Source organism: Fukomys damarensis, unplaced genomic scaffold (assembly GCF_012274545.1).
Source record: "Fukomys damarensis isolate Sample0158 unplaced genomic scaffold, DMR_v1.0_HiC HiC_scaffold_7, whole genome shotgun sequence".
Lineage (NCBI taxonomy): Eukaryota > Metazoa > Chordata > Mammalia > Rodentia > Bathyergidae > Fukomys > Fukomys damarensis.
In genome coordinates, this window is record NW_022900919.1 from 5,063,631 (window position 1) to 5,071,664 (window position 8,034).

General features: G+C 37.4%; 1 protein-coding gene across 1 annotated transcript in view; it reads left to right on the forward strand.

The window, feature by feature from the left end:
- Positions 1-2,404: 2,404 nt before the first annotated feature.
- Positions 2,405-8,034, forward strand: part of Otud7a (OTU deubiquitinase 7A) — a 232,499-nt gene continuing 226,869 nt past the window's right edge. Inside the window, exon 1 of the mRNA XM_019209632.2 lies at positions 2,405-2,679. The gene's annotated coding sequence lies outside the window, so the exon portion shown is untranslated. The remainder of the gene's footprint in view (positions 2,680-8,034) is intronic.

The following is an 8,034-nucleotide window of genomic DNA, read 5'->3' on the forward strand; positions in this document are numbered from 1 at the left end:
GATGTCAGTTGATTGGAAGGGGAGGATCATGTGGGTAGCAGGGTAGGGCAACAAGTTAGGTTTTGCATCTCCAAAGGTGGTAGGTTTCACTTTTCCAAAGTGTCTCATTTCCCTAAGTGGGAACCATTTTAGGAATGAGAGCCATTTTAGAATGTAGGACCACTGGGGCCATTTTGTCTGGTAGAGAACTTTATCAAGAAGCACTAGAATTCATATGGAGTCACAAAAGATCCTGAATAGTTAAATCTTGAGTAAAAAGAACAAAACTGAATTCATCTGATTGCCCAGTTACTTTTTTGAGTCTTCTAATTCACAAACATAGTGTCTTTGCATTTATTTAGAACTTTAGTTTCTTTCATCATTTTCTAATTTTGTCTTACACACCTGTTCACTTTATATCTAAGCATTTTATTTTGCTTTGAATGATTGCAAATCCTAATTTCTTCTAACTTGTTTCTGTGTATGCATAACCTAGTATTTAGAAACAGTTGGATTTTTGTATCTATAGCTTCTATATTGTCAATGGCTGAATTTGTATATTCCTTAGGATTTTTGTTGGTAGACTGTATTATCTGTGAGTAGGTCCAGATTTATTTCTTTTCTTCCCACTTATATACCTTTCATTTCTCTTTCATGTCTTGCTAGTAGTATGCTAAGTAGCAGTGGCCCAAGTGAACACCTTTTTTGATTCCTTGCTCTGGGGGAAGCCTCTGTCTTGGATATTAACTGTGATGGGTGGTGTCAGTACAAATGCTGTTTGAGAGAATTCCTTCTCTTTCTAGTTTGCTTCAGTATTTTTTATCATGAGTATATTTTGGATCTTACCAAATGGTTTTTCTGAGACAATTAATATGACCATTTGCTTTTCATATGTAGCCTGTTAATAAATAAATTATATTGCTTAATTCCTTCTTTAATGTCAATCAGCTTTGTGTTTCTGGACTAATGTCCACTTGGTCATAGTATAAAATTATTTTTATGTATTGGTAGGTTCCATTTGATGATATTTTGTGGAGGCTTGCTGTGTCTCTGTTCATGAGAAAAGTTGATTTTTTTCAGTTTATATTTTTTATTAGTACATGTTTGTAATACATCATGATCACATTCCTTGTAGGGAGTTGGTACATGTACATAACACATCTTAATTACCTTTTCATCCCCTTCCCTGTATCTCTCGATCCTCTTCCCATTGAAAAACCATCTCTCTACTTCTATTGTTCATGTATATAGCAGCAGAAGTCACAATAGCCAAGTCATGGAAGCAGCCTGTATATCCATCAACAGATGAATGGACAAAGAAAAAGTGGTGTTTCTATACCGTGAAATACTACTCTGCCATAAAGAAGGATAAATTTGAGTCACTTTTAGGAAAATGAATATACTATGAGACCATGATGTTAAGTGAAATAAATGGGACACACAAGCTTAAATATCATATAGTCTCTGTTATATGAGAAACCCAAAATACAAATGCTAATATGTTTTTGTACTCTTTCTGCTAGTTTGATATCATGGTAATACTAGCCTCAAAAAATGAATTGGGAAAACATTATTCTTATTAAAAATTTCTATGAAAAGAATCATAAGTGAAATTCATATATATATATATATATCAATAAAAATGGTAACAATTCATGAGAATTATAAAGAGAGGAAATAAAGGAAATACTTCAGAAAAACTGAAAAGTGATACAGCTGTGTAAGTACCACAGACACATCCTCGCCCTCTAATCCACAGTTTTATCTTCCAAGCTTTTAGTTTCCTGTAGTCAACTGCAGTTCAAAAACACTAACGGGATGTTTCAGAAATTAAAAACGTGTAAGTTTGAAATAACTTTATTAGAGTGGGTTGCTATAATTGTTCTATTTTGTTTACTGTTGCTTATTGTTGTTAAACTCTTACTGTGTCTGGTTTGTAAATTAAACTTAGGCATAGGTATATGTACCTAGGAACACTCAGAAGGTGTAGGATTTGGAGTCAGCTGTGGTTTCGGGCACCCACTCAGGGCCTTGGAGGTATCAGCATGGATAAGGAGGACCCCGCTGTATTTTCTTTCAGGTTCTCAAATGGCCTGACCCAGAGATACTAATGAAAGAATACATCTGTACCACAGTTCTTCATTAGAGAGATAATTTTAAAAGGTTACCATGAAATTAGAAAGACTTTTTAAAAATTAGATTATTAGAAAGAACATTTTGAAATGTTAGCACTAAATGTCACTTTTGAAGCCCCGTCGAGATATGTGTCTTGAGTCAGAGGCAAATTATCAAGCAATTCTGTGCTTCAGAAAAACAAGCTTTATTGTATCAGTGGCCTGATCACAGAGGGTACGCTTCAAGTATGGAGTGGGCACCTGCACGCTGTATGTGTGAGGGGTGTTCAAAACCTACAGCACACGTAATTTTTAAAATGAATGACAATAAAAGACACATTGCTGTGAATCCTTCTCAAAATACTCTTTCGTTCACACTTATCCCATCGTTTTTGCCGTTTTTGAAGCTCCTCTTTTGTCACAAAGTGTGATCGAAGATACTGTGAATGCTGCTGTCAAGTTCCATCCAACAGAAAGGCAGTGTGAAAGCCTCATGGTGTGTCCCCATCCAGCCCATCCACCGTACTCACCAGACCTGGCACTGCGTGGCTTCTGCTCTGCCCTGAAATCAGAATGACCGTGAAAGGTATTGAATCAATTTAGAAAATCGACACAGCCAGGGCAGTGCAACTAAAGACTCACAGAAGAGACTTCCAGAAATGTTTGAGAAAGTGGCAAAATGATGGACCAAGTGTGTTCAAAGTGAGGGGGAGAGTTTGAGAGGGATTCATGGCAATGTGTCTTTCACTGTAATAATTTTCTTAAATATAAATGCTCACTGTATATTCTGACCACACCTTGTGTGTAGAAAATATTTAAATTGAAGTTCAAAAGATAAGGCGGTTAACACAGAGGAAACGATGATTGAAAAAGTTAGCGGTAAGTAGTAATTGCATTTCTTGTCCATGATGACCACCGGTCCTGGCTATGTCTTATTTATAGGTAAAAAATCAGTGACATTTTTGCAGGGTTCTACCTTGCCTTAACTTTTTCTATGGTGACCCGCACACAGAGAGTTTTAAGAAGGTCAGACCAGCTTGCATTTCCTTTAGAGTTGCTAACGTATGAAAACACTAGTGCTAACAGGTTACCCTGTTAAATATGGATTTCAGATAAATAACAAATGATGTGCTAGTATAGTATAAGCTTCTCTCAAATATTTCATATGACATATTACAATAAAACATTCATTGTTTATCTGAAATTCAAGTTTCACTGGATGTCCAGTATTTTATCTAGTAGCCGTAAGCTTTCCTCCATGTGTTTTTTGTCTTGGAACCTTGCTTAACTTTGATCAAGGTAAAAGCAGATGATATGAGGGGTCAGAATTCTTTAGCAGTTATTTAGCAAAATTAGACATCAAAAGAATGAGAAGTCTGACTTTTCTGTATAGGTGACATTGAATTGTTTCTGTCATTGGTGCCCACAGTAAGGTTTGCATCCCTGGGTGGGACAGTGGGGAGGCTACACCCCTCCCAGTAATACTGTCTGCCCTGCACATCAGTGCTCATCACACTTACTATTTGCAGTGATCTCTTTTCACTCATCCTGCCAGCATCTCATTATTTAGAAAGCTTCTTACTCATCCACACATCCTCCCCTCAGTCCTATTTGCATTTACCCTTTTAGGCTGCAGCCTAAATTAGTGTCCACACACTGCAGACAATAACTTTATATGCATCCTGGGTCAGACATAAAACTGGGTTCAGTTTAGCCCCTGGGGGCTTTACTTAGATGCCCACCATTGTGAGCTTGTCCAGCTTGGACTTGATGGTTGGCCTAAAAATAGATACTAGAACCCTGTCAACACCCGCCCACACTATCAGATCTCAGCAAAGGAAGGCCTGAGGACAGCTCTTTGTGTCAGAGCCCCGCCTCCCTTCCATTGTCTTCTCTTTATTCTGATCCAAGCAACAAAACCTCACCATGAGGTAGAACCACATTGCGAAGAGCAGTATTCCTTTGTCTGTTAGAATTTGTTTCACCCTAAAACCAGGTGATGCCACCATGTCTTGCTTGTAAGCTTGGCTGATTTTAGGGCACTTGAGGCCATTATCAAAGCTAAAGATTATTTCTCCTTTAGGGGCCAAAAACTCTTTAAAGTCAGAACAAAGCATAAGATGTTTACCTTCAGCCAAAACGAAAGCCTCCCATGGCTTCCCTGTTTCATTTGTAAGATCCAGAAGAATGCAGGGCTCTGTGTGGAGATGAGTTGTGGGACCGATCTCCAGGTTTCTACCATTTCCAACTGCATTTACTTAGAGTATATAACAAGAAGGGAAAAGAGCTCTTTACGTCATAGCCCCAGCTTGGACTCAGAGCCACCTCTGCTGCATGGTCCAGACCATACTATGGGCCTCCTCTAGAGCTGCGCCATTTCCAGCGGGTGCCACTGATTGGCTCTGACACAGCACCAGGAGGGTAGCCGCACAGATGCCCCTGAGCACCGTTGCCCCACCCACCTGCTATTAGATCCACTGACTGAGCCAGTCCTTGGACACACTGTGCAGAGGCATGGCAGGCTATAAAGGGTGGTGATCGATCCTATTATGTTCCTGATTGTATCGATAGGGATAAAGGATAGGGATTGATTTGATGAGTTGTTTTCTCAATTATGAAAATGAGAATGTCTATAAGTCATTAGAGAATCAAAGACTGGGATGAAACGATATCAGGAAGATTTAATGACCCAGAGATAGAATCAAGGGCAACCCAACAGCAAAAATAAAGATGAGAAAACACTTAAGCCACAAAAACAGACTTCCAGTCCACCAATGGCAAACAGTAGGACAAAGGAGGATGAAAACTCATATAGTGAACCTCCAGGACACTCAGAACTCACAGCACATGAAGTAACTCCCATGACCCAGAGATAGAATCAAGGGCAACCCAACAGCAAAAATAAAGATGAGAAAACACTTAAGCCACAAAAACAGACTTCCAGTCCACCAATGGCAAACAGTAGGACAAAGGAGGATGAAAACTCATATAGTGAACCTCCAGGACACTCAGAACTCACAGCACATGAAGTAACAAAATTGAACAATCAAGCTCTAGAAAAATGACCCAGAGATAGAATCAAGGGCAACCCAACAGCAAAAATAAAGATGAGAAAACACTTAAGCCACAAAAACAGACTTCCAGTCCACCAATGGCAAACAGTAGGACAAAGGAGGATGAAAACTCATATAGTGAACCTCCAGGACACTCAGAACTCACAGCACATGAAGTAACAAAATTGAACAATCAAGCTCTAGAAAAATTCAAAACAGAAATTATTTCCCAGATAACCATAGAGATGGTGAGCAAAATGAAAGACATGATTGGAGACTCCAGAACAGAAACTGACAAAAAAATAGATGAGCTTAGGAACATAATAGAAGCCATGAAGGCCCAGCATAAGAAAGAAATGCAAACAATGAATGTCCAACATAGGAAAGAAATGGAATCCATTAAACAGATTCAAACAGATATACAGGAGATTAAAAACTCTATTGAAAGCATATTCAACAGAATAAAAGATTGCGAAGATAGAATCTCATGTATAGAAGATAGGATAGCAGACAGTGACCATGAAAAGAGAGGTCTCAAAAGCAGTAAGGGAGCATGAGAAATCGATCCAACAACTCCTAGATAATGCAAAGAAGAATAACATAAGACTGATAGAACTCCATGAAGTACCAGGAGAAAATGCAAATGACTTAAAAAAGCTGTTCAAAGAATTAATGACAGAAAAATTCCCAAACAGAGGGGAAGAATTAGACATACAGATAAGCGAGGCATATAGGACACCAACTAGCCATGATTTAAAAAAAAAATCTACACCTAGACATATAATAATCAAGATCCCAGAAACCAAACAGAAGAACAAAATACTACAAGCAGTAAGAGAAAAGAAACAAATCACATGCGAAGGAAAGCCCATCAGAACCACAGCAGACTTTTCAACACAAACCCTCAGGTCAAGGAGAGCCTGGAGTGAGATATTTCAAGTCCTAAAAGAAACAACCTACAACCAAGACTGATGTATCCTGCAAAACTCTCTTTCAAAATGGACGGAGAAATAATATACTTCCATGACAAAGAACACTTGAGAAATTTCATGAATACTAAACCAGCACTACAAAGAATTTTAAACAATATCCTAGAAAAAGACAACGAATATCACAACACCAGGAGGCCCAACAGAACAAATCAAATAGCCAAGACAAGAAACTAAAAGGAGAGGATAAAAAATTTAAAAAGAGTCAACAAAAGGACAATAACATGACAATAATGTCAGTACATATCATTTATAACTATCAATGTCAATGGCCTCAATTCACCAATCGAGAGAAATAGATTGGCAGAATGGATTAAGACACAAAATCCAACAATATGTTGTATACAAGAAACACACCTAGTGCAAAAAGAAGCCCATAGACTGAAAGTGAAAGGATGGAAAACAATTCTATATGTGACAGGAGCCCAGAAAAAAGCAGGGGTAGCAATCTTATTTGCAGACAAAGCAAACTTCAAACCAAAACTGATTAAGAGAGACAAAGAAGGCCACTACATCCTTGTAAAGGGAACAATCCAAGAGGAAGAAATGACAATCATAAACATATATGCACCAAATATAAATGCCCCAACTATATAAAACAAATATTAAGTAACATGAAAAACCAAATAACCACTAATACAATTGTAGTGGGGGATCTGAATACCCCACTATCACAAATAGACAGATCATCTAGGCAAAAAATCAACAATGAAATACTAGAACCGAACCAAGCTTTTGAACATAGGGACTTATTAGATGTCTATAAAGTGTTCCACCCCACAAAATCAGAATATACATTCTTTTCAGCTGCACATGGGTCATTCTCCAAGATAGATCACATACTAGCTCACAAAACAGGTTTGAATAAATGCAAAAGAATTGAAGTTATTCCCTGTATATTATCAGATCACAGTGCAATCAAGCTGGAGATCAATAGCATAAGAAACCTTAGGAATGTCACAAACACATGGAAATTGAACAACACTCCTGAACAATCAGTGGATCACAGAGGAAATTAGAGAAGAAATCCGACAGTTTTTACAAATAAACGAAAATGCCAATACAACATACAGGAATCTGTGGGACACAATGAAAACAGTTCTACGTGGAAAATTCATAGCACTGAATGCCCACATTAGGAAAACAGAGCAAGCTCAAATAAACAACCTAACAATGACTCTTAGGCTCCTAGAAAAACAAGAGCAAGAAAAACCAAAAGGTCAAACAAAAGAGGAAATTATAAATATTAGAGCAGAAATCAATGCAATGGAAACTAAGAAAACAATACAAAAAATAAATGAATCGAAGAGTTGGTTTTTTGAAAGAATATATAAAACTGATAAACCCTTAGCAAACCTTATCAAAAAAAGTAAGAAAAGGCTCAGATTCATGCAATCAGGAATGATAAAGGCATAGTCACAACAGATCCCACAGAAATCCAGAGGATCCTTAATACATACTCTGAGAACCTGTACTCTGATAAAATGGAAAACACAGAAGAAATGGACAGATTTCTAGATATTTATGAATTACCAAAGTTGAACAAAGAAGATAAAAACATTTTAAACATCCCAATCATAATCAGTGAAATTGAAAATTAATTAAAAACTTACCAACAAAGAAAAGCCCAGGTCCTGATGGATTCACTGCTGAATTTTACAAGACATTTAGAGAAGACCTACTGCCATTACTCTTCAGACTTTTCAATGAAATTGAAAAGGATCAGCAATACTGCCAAATTCATTCCTGGAAGCAAATATCACTTTGATTCCCAAACCAGGAAAGATACAGCTAAAAAAGAGAACTACAGGCCAATATCCTTAATGAATATAGATGCAAAAATCCTCAATAAGATACTAGCAAACAGAATACAGAGGATCATCAAGAAGATCATACATC